Source organism: Pinus tabuliformis, chromosome 9 (assembly GCF_031772625.1).
Source record: "Pinus tabuliformis cultivar Carrire ecotype Pingquan chromosome 9, CPIR1, whole genome shotgun sequence".
Classification (NCBI taxonomy): domain Eukaryota; kingdom Viridiplantae; phylum Streptophyta; class Pinopsida; order Pinales; family Pinaceae; genus Pinus; species Pinus tabuliformis.
Genome location: NC_142307.1, coordinates 433,694,337 through 433,708,420, shown reverse-complemented (window position 1 = coordinate 433,708,420; position 14,084 = coordinate 433,694,337).

Sequence of the window (14,084 nt, the reverse complement as noted above, 5' to 3'; positions counted from 1 at the left end):
TGTATCTCAACCTTGCATTGTTTTGTCACAATGATCTGATGTCCTTTCTACAACCAGGACACTTTGTAAGGAGTAGACTACACTGCCTTCGCTAATCCGATCTTGTCCACCATCTCTGTAGAAACAAGGTTATCAGTGCTTCCACTGTCAATTATTACTTTACAGAACTTACCTTTGGATTTACAGGTAGTTCTGAATAAACTCTTCCTCTGTGCTAGTTCTTCAATCTCTTTCTCTGCCTTGAGCAATTTCCATCTCAAAAATAGGGATTCTCCTGCTTGAGGAGATTCTTCCTTTTCTACAAGTCGAGGTGTTTCGGGCTTTGCCTCAGCCACATTCACATTCCTCTGACTTGTTGGTTTATTATGAGGATAGTCCCATGACACATGTCCCCATTCTTCCCATGTGTAGCACCGAATATCTCTACCTCGGCCTCTTCCTTTGGGTGCAAATATTCTTGTATTAAAATCCCCTCTTTGTGGTGGTCTACTACTTGAACTACCTACTTCATGTTGATGTTTCTATCCCCTTGGTCTGGTAGTTCCTCTACCTCTTACTGAGCTTCTTCCTCTATTCCTTTGATGTTGTTTTCTCAACATCTTCTCCTTTGCCTTCAAACTTGCTTGATAAGCATCCTCAATAGTCTTCATACTTAACAAGATGATCTTGTCTTGTATGTCATATCCTAAGCCATTGATATATTTGGCTACCTTCTCCATGTCATCTTCTTCATGTCCTGCTCTAATACTCAATCTATAAAACTCTTCTGTGTACTATTTAACAGACATTGCTTTTTTCCTTAAATTCTGCAACTGTTTAAAAATATTTAACTAATAATCTTTAGGCATAAATTTGGCTTTCATCTTACTTACATTTTGTCCCATTGCTTGATCTTGGACTTTCCTTTCCTCGTTCTAGATGTTTGTAGCTCATCCCACCAAATAGCTGCATGACCCTTCAATATGGTAACTGCAAATTTCACCTTCTTCTTATCGTCAGCTTCCTCTTCATAATCAAAATATTTATCTAATGACCTAATCCAATCCATTAGGTCTTCTGCATTGAGACTCCCTTCATATGTAGGAATTTCCACCTTTGGTTTTCCTCCTACTTTCGCTAGCACCTTAATAACTCTTGTAGTTTCATTTTCCTCCTCTTCTTCCTCCTCAAAAGATTCTTCTTTAGCACTATCTTCCCCTTCATCAGGTGTTCTTCTCTGAGCAATGTCAATTGTTTCCATCCTCGTAAGTAGACTTCAGATCTCTTCCAGCAGAACTACATTTGCTTCCATTCTTCCTCGACCAATGCCATCTCCTCTCCTTGGCAGCATGTTTACTGCATCAATATTTAATCTTTGCTCTGATACCACAAATGACGTAGGTGACAATCGTTTTGAGAAATCTCAGCAATCAGCACACGTTTATTATTTCCCTTATAGTCCAACCTTTTCTGCTATGATCAGACCTCTGTTGTAAAAGCCCAAAACAATGATATTTCCCCTTTTTAAATAGAATCGTTCACGATTCACCATAGATCATAGCAAATTTAGATCTAACGGTCTAGATATTTTATCACAATCGCAAGTCACTATGGGAAAGTATTCAGGTCTTGGTACATACAAACAAAGTGTTGCGATACGATATAATCAGTGGTCCCACCTCCATCGGATATCGCAGGTTTCCAATTCTCTAGGCCCAGTTCCTTTCAAATGAAATATTTTGATGCGATGTCTCGCAATCACATATTGCACTGTCCATGACTGGAGTCCGATAACACATAAGCTTCCTTGTGATGCGATAATCGCGATCACATGTTGCAACTTCTTAAGACTTGCGAGCTGACCCTGTGTAGTGCATATTTGCGATGCGATAGAGGGGATCCAATGGTTGAGATCTTAAGCACTCAACACTATTAATAATACAAAGGGCTGCAATTTCTTTTAACTTTGTGTTTTATATCATAGAACATGAAAACAGAGAAATATTCAAGTCTATCCCAAATACAAAGAAAAAAAGGCAAACGAGGGACTCCACAAATCTGATGTTTAATCACACATAGCATTAATATATAATCATACACATGCATCAATTATTCATAATAAAAAATGGTTATAGAGTCTCTCCCTTTAGCCCGATTACAATGATTTAAGACCTCTGTTCAATATGAAAATCCTCGCTTTGTCACATGACTCCTACTTCACTCAATCCTCTCTTATCCCTCCGTTTTTGTCTACATTACGTTTTCTTCATGTTATCAATCCAATCTTGTCTAACAACTCAATCCCTATTCTTAAACAATATAATAGTCAAATTAGTATTTTCCATCTATATCACACACTGATGCTAACAACGTATCTTTGAATCTAAAATAAGATAATTTCTACTTATTACAATAATGAAATACAACTCATTTCTTGAGGGATCGAACCCTCTCAGTAAAAACTGACTTTTGACCACTCAGGTCAATGAAATTCAAATTTTTTAGCCACAACATGTGAACAGACTTTCACATTTCTTGCTAAGTCCAGATGCTCCTGCATCATTAAGGCTCACCGGAGCGATAACATTTGTTGTCAATGTCAACAAAATTAGAATTGGTAAGATAGTAAACATTTGGATATCCATTGTTGTTTTTTCCATTTTCTTTAGTAGATTGAGAGTCATAGTTTGTTGTTCTTGAAGGTGATGTTAAATCATTAGTACATGTTTAAAGAAATAATGCTCCCATGTTTCTATGAATAATTGATGCAGAGGTTATGGCACAATTGAATATTTAGTTGGAGCAACAGATGCCAAGATCAATATCTTTTCTAATTAGTAGCTTCAAAAAATATACATGCAATCATCAAATCATCAAATCCCTCAAATCATGCCACCAAATCTGTATGCAATCATGAAATCGCTAAAAATGGATCAACCGAAAGCATATCAAATCAAGACTTGAGGAATGAAATGAGATTATGTAGTGAAAGTGTAGATGTAGTGGACAGGCGAGTCGAGATAGCAGAATGAGGAAGAGTCATATAAGCTAATCATAAGGATATAGTTGCAGTGACTCGAATAAGAGACCAAAGGAAGGAGCTTGTTCCACGGAACCTAATTTAGCTAGCCCAATTTGGCAGAAACCCTTTACTTAATTCAACAAACAGAAAACACCAAGCAGAGTTTAATTTAGAATCTTTTCTCCATGTCAATAACATCTCAACACCCTTTAGCAATGGCCCTTCATTTCTGAGCGCTCTTATGCAATCATCGTCAAAGTGACAATTCCTATTCTCACGTAGCTGGCTGGCAATCACTCTATTGCAAGAAAGTGTAAGCCGAGGCACCAAATTCTCTTATGCACTTCCCAATACAACTCCAGTTCTGAAGCTCCAAAGCTAGTCTCACATGCTAGTTGTTTCTAACTCGCAGAAGCCGGATTCACACGCAGATGAATCTTTGGGTTGCATGCTAGTGTTCTCGATGAATCTGACGTGATATTGTAATTTTTATTGAGCATAGGAACCCAATAATCCTTTACAACTCAAGTTCAACAATTCACTAGTTGGAACAAGTTTCATAGTTTACTCAAGCATGAATGTAAGGGTCCCAAAGAACCATGATTTCCTCTCAAACCGTTAGGAATCCAAGGAAATGATTTCTGGGTTATGTAACTTATTCTGTTTTAAAAAAAACCCATGTCTTTGTTTTTCCTGATTTGTTTTGGTTTGATCACCAAACATGTTTCAAAATGACGTGTCAAAAATGTTGCGTCTTCTAGCAATGTTGTAACAAAATCAAATCAGTTAGGTCACAACTCGATTCCAAACCCATCGATTCTTCTATAAATTGTGATCTGCATGGGAATGAAACTAGTTCATGGTCACATGAAATGCCACTTTGAAATGCATCGAGATAGCAGTGATGCCCATACGGAAGAGTCACAACAAAATGAGACACAAGATTGATAAGAAAGTGAGAATGATGTTGAGATTGAGGTTGACCATCGAAACGGGAAATCAAGCAAGATTGATAATTTGATGAAGGGAAAGGGATCCAGGAGACCTAGCTATGCAACCCAACATGGCACACTTTGTTCACAATTAAGATCAAATGAAAAGAAGGATCTCATTATTACAGAAATTATGAGCTCCAAAAATTTAGAAGCCAAGAATAAAGTAAATGTAGAGAAGATTCAACCTCCTGTTTGAATTGTTTATATGCAGACTTGGCTTGCTTTCATACAATACCAAGCCTAAGAGGAAATTTTTTTTTTCTATGAAATCACTAAACTATAGATTTCATTTTTAAATTTGAAATCGAAATTTAAAAAAAATGATTTTGATTTCTTATAATGTTGTAGTTTTAATGATTTGTGAAATTTCCAAGCAAGATATTTTTATATTATTTTTGAAAATAAGTCAATAGATTTTCTGATCTTCCTAATCGCTCGACCCGCAGGAAGAGAGCATACTAACCTATTTATTTGTTTTTATTTTATTTTTGCGGGTTAGCGTGGATGGAGTAGCTCATTCATGAAAAATGATGATGATATTTTTTTATTATTTTTATTTTTTAAAAGAAAAGTCCACGATATCTCGTTTTATTTTTCTAATATATTCTACCTTAACTTGAAAGATTTTTTTTTGTTTCCTAGGTAAAAGAATGCTTCCAGTGAAGCCATCTACGGACAAAAAATTCAAAAATGCTCACATCCAAATTTAAAGATTTTACTTGATTAATTTCAAGCACGTGAGTAACCTATCTTATTCTTGGAGTTGGTGCAAGGTTATTTTGAAACCAATCATCAATATTTTTCTTGCTCTCCAAGAAGTACCTGTTCAACATTTCCAATTTTCTCACCCGTAGATGGATTAGTAAGAAATGGGGGGTTTAAAAACTGAATTTGAAACTAACAAAGTACGAAAAAAATTCAAAAATCTCAAACTTGAACTCCTTTATGAAGATCCTGCTGTCACCAGGTTTCATAGGTTAGTCCATAAAAAGAAATTTCAATAAAAATAACTTCCTAAGTCCATCTCCAAATCATCCTCCCCGGCAACAACGCTAAAATGTTGGGTCTAAAATGCAGATGCAAATTAGAGTTTCATTTATTATCAATCCACGTAAGTAAACTTCGAGGATCATCCAATATATATGGACTTAGAGAGAAACTAAACTAAGCTAGGTGAATAAATGCCAAAGCTCCCTTACAGGAGTTCTATCATTGGGATCTCTAGCACCTATTTAGTCATTTAACAAAATGAAATCTAAAAATTAAAAGACATTATGACAAGTGTAAGAAATAATGAAGCTCCATCATAAGAGACTATTCATTAATATTTCTAACCATCTTAATCAATAAACTAAGAAATGGAGGCATTTAAACATAATTGAAATTGATTACAGGAAATATTAAAGCTCTCTTACAAGAGACTATTCATTTATATTTCCAACATCATGATCTTTAAACTAATGAAATTAAAAACATAAATGAAAGCTTACTATACCAAAACAAGTATGCAAGTGAGGCAATGAGGGCCCTCCATAGCTCCACAAGCACACCTAGAAAGAAGTCAAATGTAGAGGAAAATCCAATCCACTTTATTTATCATTAATTGCAAATTTCAATTACAAGCTCCAAGTTCTACATTCCAAGAGAATCTAAATCTAAAATTACAAATGAAGGACTAAGTTTCTAAATTCTAAAGAAAGTTAAGATTACAAATGAAGGAGATAACACTCCTATTTATACAAAAGTTATGATAACAAACTCATAAATGTGGATCCAATATTCTCTCTTCAAATCCACATATCTCTCAACCAATGGTGACACATAACCCTATCCTCCATGATCTTCTCCATGAGGTCCATGATCTCCTCAAATTCGAATTTGAACATAGAGTGCCACATAAGGGTGCGTTAGAAGCTTCCTTTGTACCTACACATGTCAAAAAACGCATTCTAATTGTTAGGTATAAGTATATGGGTATTATTTTCGAAAGTTTAACCACAAATTCTCATAAAAATACTAAGAATTAATAATGTTTTGGAAAACACAATGGTAACCCATTTAATGATGAAAGTGAAGCTAATGTGATGACATAGTGGTGGAATAGAGGTGAGAAAATTTGTGAATGGAGAGAAAGTGGATGTTGAATGGAGTGAAAGTGGATGTATTTTAAGGATAATTCTTAGGCCCAACAGGAGTGCATTGTCATGAGTGTATGACTGGTTAATGTTGTTATATGTCGCTTACATGTTGTTATATGTCGCTTGGTGATCCAGATTTAAACAGGAACACAAAAAATTACAGAGATAACCATAAACACAAAGATGCAATGGAAATAATACTTCATTTCATTAATGTAAAATACTGAAATATGCTTACAAACAAAAATGGAAATAAACCAGCTAGGGCGAGGGTAGCTTATCGCTGAGAAGAGATGTGGTGGCTACATGCCTCCTAACTGCCTTACAATGAGGCTCAAAGGCATTTTTATTATTGAACAATAAGAGAAAACCCTAAACAACCAAAAACCCTAACCCGAGGAGATGTAACACCAAGAGTTTATGGGCCCCGTTGGGGTGAGATGGACATCCAACTTCCCGGGGTCACGACTTGGTCATATTATCTCCGTTTGACACGCATGATAACTTGTTGGAAAGATCCCTCAGAGGACTAAAACGGAAGAGAATATTTAAAATAAAAAAAGCATTGATGGTAGATTTCCAAAAAAATGGCGTTTAGGGCCTCAAAATGGCTCCGGAAGTTTAGGACCCAAAAAACTGCTAAAAATAGTAAACTGTGCTACAATTAAGGAAACTAAAAAACTGAAAGAAGCAATGGTGGGGGTCCAAGTGGAATTGGCGGGTGGCCACCAATATCCACCTGGATCATTCCTCCCCCCTTAGGAAGTAATGGTCCCCATTGCGTTGAGTTCCTCCATGAGATGAGGAAACTTTTGTAGTGAGCCACTTGCCCTAGTGAAGGAGTTGGCCTGCTTTGACGACTCGATATAGTTGGATATTCTGTTGGTGAGTATGCTTGATCTATGTGTCCATGATTTGATTATTTGTAGCATTTTTCATGCAATATGGATTTAACTCTATGGGCGTGAGCTGTTTTGCAATGTCGGATGTGTCTAGTAATGGTGGAAAGTATGGTCGAAGACGGTGCACATTGAACACTGGGTGCAGGCCAAGGAATGGGGGAATGTTGAGCTCAAATGCGTTGTCTCCCACAACCTTGGTAATGGTGTAAGTACCATATTGGAGTGGTCTGAGTTTCTGATAGGCTATGGTAAGGCATTCCTTTTGCAAATGCAACCAGACTTTGTTGCCCACCTGAAACTTGTGTGGCACCTAATGTTGATCATATCGCTACTTTTACTTGGCATTTGATTTCTATAGAATGTCATGGACCTACTGGCAAATATGCTAGATGTGCTAAATGAAGTTTTTTGCCTTATCTATTTCATACTGGACATGAGCCGAATCTATGTGAGTAGCTGCAAATGGCATGGCCACATCAATGGGACATAGTGGCTGGAATCCCAAGCCCACCTAAAAAGGGTTATGGCCAATCGAACTATGGAGAGCCTGATTATAGCTATGCTAAACATAGGGGAGGCTCTTGTCCCATGTGCGGGGATTCTTTGAGTTGTACATGCATAGAATGTGTATGATCATGCTATTGACAACCTCTGTCTGGCCATTAGTTTGAGGATGGAAGGTTGTGGACTTAGTGAGTTTGGTGTCCAGCATCGATCAGGGACTGGACCAAAATGTACTGAGGAACCTACTATCCTGATCTGAGATGATAGACTATGGGATCCCAAAGTGTACCGACACTCGTTCAAAGAAGAGTTTAGTAGTGGCTTTTGTTGTGATATTCTTCTTACAGGCCACCATAATGGCCATCTTTGAGAACCCATCGATGGCCACAAAAACATAGTCATTTCCATGCTTAGTGGAAGGAAGGCCTGACATGTAATCCATGGAGATGGATTCCTAGGGTCAACTAGGGGTAGGCAATGGGGTATAGAGGCCTTTCTTCTTGATGGTTAGTTTGGAAATGGCGCAAGAAGGGTATGATCTAATGTACTTCCCAACATCCTGTCGAAGATTCAGCTAATAGAAATACTTCTACATCAATGCCACCATTTTCTCGACCCTGAAATGCCCAATAGCTTGAATGTAATGTGCTTCCCAAATCATCTTGGCATGCTCGCTTGAAGGAACACAAAGGTGACCTAGGTGGCATGACAGGGCATCTTGGAGGTGAAAATCCGGAACATGCTGATCCTCCAAGAGTTTTTGGTATGTATGGCCGAATTCTGGGTCGCTTTAGTAGAGAAGTGGCCAATCATAAGTCTCGTTCCCACAAGAGTTGAGCACGGTGGTTAACGCCATGATCGGTGGTCGACTAAGGAAATTTGTAACATTATTGGTGCTGCCATTCTTATACTTGATATTCAAATGGAACTGTTGTAGGTATGTGGACCACTTCTGATGACAATCATTCTGAAATTTCCCTTAGGTCTATATGAACTGCAAGGGTTGGTGATCTATGTGGATGATCATTTCCTTCCCAAAAATTTAATGCTTCCATTGTCGACAGGCCTGCACAATGGAATACATCTCTTTGTCATAAGCGGGATACATCTGGACTATGTCTGAAAGTGTGTCATTGTGATATGCCACTAGATGCCCATGTTGAGTAAGGACTGCCCCAATAGCACAGTCAGAGGCATCTGTCTCGACCTCAAATGGTTGTTGCAAGTTTGGTAATGCGAGCACTGGTGCCGAGCAGAGGTGATCTTTCAACTCTTTGAATGAATTCTGTTGATATTCAGACCAAAAGAATTTTTCTTTCGCTCCTCCCTTGGTGACTTGACTCAAGGGCCAAGTGATATAAGAAAATCCCAACATGAACTTGTGGCAGAAGTTGGCAAGACCCGGAAAGTTGTGAAGCTCTATCAGAGTGGTTCGAGATGGCCAATCCTGAATGACTTGGATCTTGGTTTGATCCATATGCACCCCCTGTTCACCAATAATGTATCCTAGATACTGAACCTGGGTCATGCCAAAAGTGCATTTCTCCAAATTGGCACATAACTTGTGTTGCCGAAGTGTTTGGAGAACCTTTCAGATGTGGTGGAGGTGTTATTCCCAACTCTGGCTAAAGATCAGGATGTCATCCAAGTATACCACTACAAATGAGTTGGCGTATGGCTACAAGATGTCATCCATTAGCCTCATGAAGGTTGCAGGAGCATTCGTCAATCCGAAAGGCATAACCAACCATTTCAAAAAGGCCCTCCTTGGCTTTGAAGGTAGTTTTCCACACATTGAAGTGTTCGATTGGTACCTAGTGATATCCTGACTTCAAATCAATCTTGCTGAAATATCTTTCCCCCTTCAGTTGGTCCAGGAGGTCATCAATCCATGGGATCGGGCACCTATTATGGACAGTGATCTTGTTCAGTGCTCGATAGTCAATACAGAGTCTCCAAGTTCCATCCTTCTTCTGTACCAACACGATCATGCTCCCACAGGGCAATGGACTCGGACAGATGTGACCTTTCTATAGCAGCTCCTAAATCTTCCTCCTGATTTCATTATTCACCAGAACAGAGCGCCGATAGATTGGTCCATTGGGAAGTGGTTCACCTGGGATCAGATCGATGGAGTGCTTGATGTGACAGTGCAGAGGAACCCCTGCAGGGGAGGTGAAGATGTCCTTGTACTCCTCCACGACCTTGTCCATAAATAGTTGTCGTGTAGAGGGGCCTTGTCTGGAGATCATGGCCACCGTCTTCTTCTTTCCTTGAGGGCGTATCATCAAGAAAACAAATTTCCCATTTTTGGAAATGAGCTTACTACATTTTTTTGCAGTAACCAAAGAGATGGTGGTAGGAGGTGTTATGTCCAGTATCTTGTACAACATATTTTCCAAAGTAACAGTAATAGCACGGGGTGTTGATTCATACACAACATGTCGCTTCCAGAAGTATGGTTGTCCTAATAATACATCACAAACTTCAAGGGGAGCAATGCCACACAATACCTCATCTTTGAAGGGCTTGATGTTATATGGAAGGTGACACTACTGGCTCACGTGAAGATCCCATCCTTGGTGAAGCCACCTGATGGTGTACGGCTGTGGATGTGCTGTGGTCAATAAGCCCAGCTGCTTCACGACCTCTACTGGCTCTCGCTCTCAACAATGAACTGTAGCAGGGAGCCCTTTACCCACATCTGGGAGTGGAAGAAATTCTCCTCCTCCTTTGGATACTTGAGTTCCTCCTTTTGGATCTTCATGGTGGAAATAGTGACGTTGGGCTCTACATCAATAATCTGCTTCCCTTTGTCATTCCCCTTGTCGGGTTCTCACTCAGAGTCAGAACATGCATCTGATTCTGAAACCTTTAGCTTGGCCACCAGTGACTGCTTGGCTCAACACTCACTTTTGTGTTGGAAATAATACTGGGTGGGGTGAATCAGTATTATCAAATCAATTATTTTTCATTTCACAATCAGATGTGTATATGCTACTTCAGCTATGGGAAACTGTGTATATACGCTATTGTGTCTAAAGCAACCAGCGTATATCAGAAAGCTTAAGATTCATTAATTGATGATCTTTAATCAGTGCATCAGGACTTCATTAATCATAAGAACAGTAAACAGGAGCAGTAAAATAGAACAGATCATCACACACATGGACACAAAGATATAAGGTGGAAACCCAATGTGGGTGAAAACCACCTGCTGCAATTCGTCTCTATCTTCTTTTAATTAGAAACTTCTTTTTACAATGATTCTGTACTGGTGCAGTCTTATACCTGTACACAAGCTACTACCTGCAGAAGGCTACAACCTTCTCTCGTTCTCCAGCTTCTTCTAGAAGGGAGCTACAACCCCCTTAACTCTTGTACTAGCTGAGGTACTAGTACGTAGGTGCTGACCTACAAAAGGATACAACCTTTTCTTTTCTTTCAAGGACCACGTTTTATAAATTTTCAGTCTAGATCCATGAATAACATCAATCAAACATCAAGTAAATCTACATCAACCAATCTCCTTTGCACCAAACAAAACTGAATCAAATAGTCACTTCTCTGAATGTTGTACCCAGAAAATAGTAACAGTAACCAGACACCAATTCTAAACCCAGAACACTCTAGCAATAAATAGAAGTAGCTAAAACATATTTCAAGAGACGTACGCTACTTCAATGTGTACACATTGCATACATACGCTTCTCAATTAAGGCCAGCCAGCGTATACGCTATTCTGCATTACAAAACTAGCGTGTATACACTCCTTTTCTACGTTGAACCTACGTACAGATCTATAAAAGCTAATTTATCCTTTTCACTTATTCAAACATCAATTATACCCAGATTATCATATTTATATATCAAGTCATGCGCCAAAATAATAGATCAAAATCACACAAAGATAATACTATTAAAGCCTTAAGATCTTTATCCATCAATAGTACTTATCCTTCTTCTTGCGCTCAAGTTCCTCCTTGATTTAGATCCAGCTATACATCATAAACCAATGACTAGTGTTCCAGATCTAGTTCTTCATGAGATATTCAATGTGTGAGACAATACGTTTGCCTAATGATCTCCTTCCCCTTTTATAGTCTTAGGCCTTACACAATACCATGGTCCAAAACCATAAAGAATGAATACCTTGGACCAAATACCTGGGTTCAACACTTCAGATGAGATACCATGGTCGAAAACCATAGGTCCAAATACCAAGGACTAAATACCATGGACCAAAAATAATTTTTCCCACACATACGCACTTTTTCGTGCATGAAAGTGTGTGCATACGTATATGTGACTTTTGATTGGTAATCCTGCGTGTATACACAACTTAGTCAAAGGTAAACTACGTATACCTCTCTTTCTCTCATTCTGAGAGCCTGAAAAGTGATCTGCCAGCTGAGTGAGTTGCCGTCAAGGAAAACACCTGTGTCATAGTGCCAAACCCGTGTCATAATGCCAACAATCTCCCCCTTTGGACTTGATGGAAACCCCAAGCCACTCAAAGTCATTCTCCCCCTTTTTCATCAAGGGAAAAGGGTTATGCTCCCCCTGAGTTCATGCTAAAATCTCTACTCTACTGTGTTGTCCATGCTCCCCCTGACTGTAGGCAAGGTCTGCAAGAAGATGTTCTACAAGAAGATACATAACTTTATACATCATTAATAACCTTCCTACCACCAAAGACTCATACATACAACCATCTCCCAACCAAGTGGGGATACACCAAAAGTTTACACAAGATAAACAAGAGCATTAGATTATCCATCCTAGGCATAGTGGGGAAACCAAAGTAGGCCATTACATGACCTTGATAAGAAAATAAATACATGACATAGAGATGAAATATCTATAACCAGACTATGGTAGTTATCAACAACTATCATTAGCAGCATCTGTCAATCATCATTCAGACCAGAAACCATGTTCTCCTTCTGCACTTGTTCCCCTTGAAACCAAAACACTGTGATCTTGAACCAAGATCTTCTAGGATAATGACAACAATGCATTATTATAAGAATATATATACTCCCCTTGAACCTGTGCCAGATGGTCTCTGTCAGACCCATATCAGACTCCTTTCATCCTAAGCCTAGCCCACTATTTGTCTTCAAACCAACATATATCCGACTGTATCCACATAAGCTGGCGTATGTATGCAGATTCTCCTCATTAAACTTGTGTACAACCAATCTTTTTATTTTTTTTGAAACAGAAAAATTTCAACAGCAAGATGATGCATCAACTACTCCCAGCTTATGTCTGAGGTATTCAAATGTCTCCATGGGCAGTGGTTTGGTGAGTATATCAGCAACCTGTTCCTTGGAGGGAACATACTCCAATTTGACCTTTTTTTCAAGCACTTGTTCTCAGAGAAAATGATATTTGATAGGTATGTGCTTGGTCTTTGAATGCATGTCTTGATTTTTTGAAATATTTGTTGCACTTGTATTATCACATAAAATAGAGATAGGTGGAGTACAAGTGATTTGAAAATCTTGCAAAATTTGTATCATCCAAAGGAGTTGTGTGCAGCAAGATGCAGCAGCCACATATTTCGCTTCAGTTGTAGATAAAGCAATTGAACTTTGCTTCTTGCTGAACCAAGAGAGTAATCTGGAACCCATATATTATGCACCACCACTAGTGCTTTTTCTGTCATCCACGCTTCCTACCCAATTTGCATCTGTATATGCATGAAGTGTGGGATATGTATCTCTAAGATACCATAAGCCATAGTTTTGTGTCCCTTGAAGATATTTGAAAATTCTTTTAATTGCATGAAGGTGTGCTTCTTTCAGATTTACCTAGAATCTTCCAACTATTCCCACTGCATGCATGATGTCTAGTTGGGTACCTGTCAGATAGAGCAGACTATCAATCATGGATCTATAGGTTGGTTGATGTATTGCTGCTGAATCATCATTGGCATTGAGGTTGCATCCTGTTACCATAGGGGTACATACTGGTTTTGAATCTTCCATGCCATATTTCTTCAAGATCTCCTTGAGATACTTGGTTTGTGACAAAAAGATACCATCTTTATTTTTTTGGACTTGTAAACCAAGAAAATATGTCAGCTCACCAAGCAAGGACATTTCAAACTCTTTCTGCATCAGCAAAGAAAAATTTTGACTCATGGCTTCTTCATTACTACCAAAGATGATATCATCAACGTACACAACAAGTATTAGAAATTTATCATTATCAATTTTTACATATAGATTGCTATCTGTTGATCCTTTTGAGAAACCTTGTTGATGGAGGTATTTGTCTAGACAATAATACCAAGCCCTTGGAGCCTGTTTAAGACCATAGAGTGCCTTCTTAAGTTTGCATACAAGTTTTGGATAATTTCCAAGGATGAATCCATCTGGTTGCTCAATATACACTTCTTCTTCCAAGTCTCCATTTAAAAAGGTAGATTTCACATCCATTTGAAAAACCTTGAACTTCTGAAAGCTAGAAACAGCAAGGAACATTCTTATGGCCTCAAGTCCAGAAACTGGTGCAAAAGTTTCTTCAAAATCTA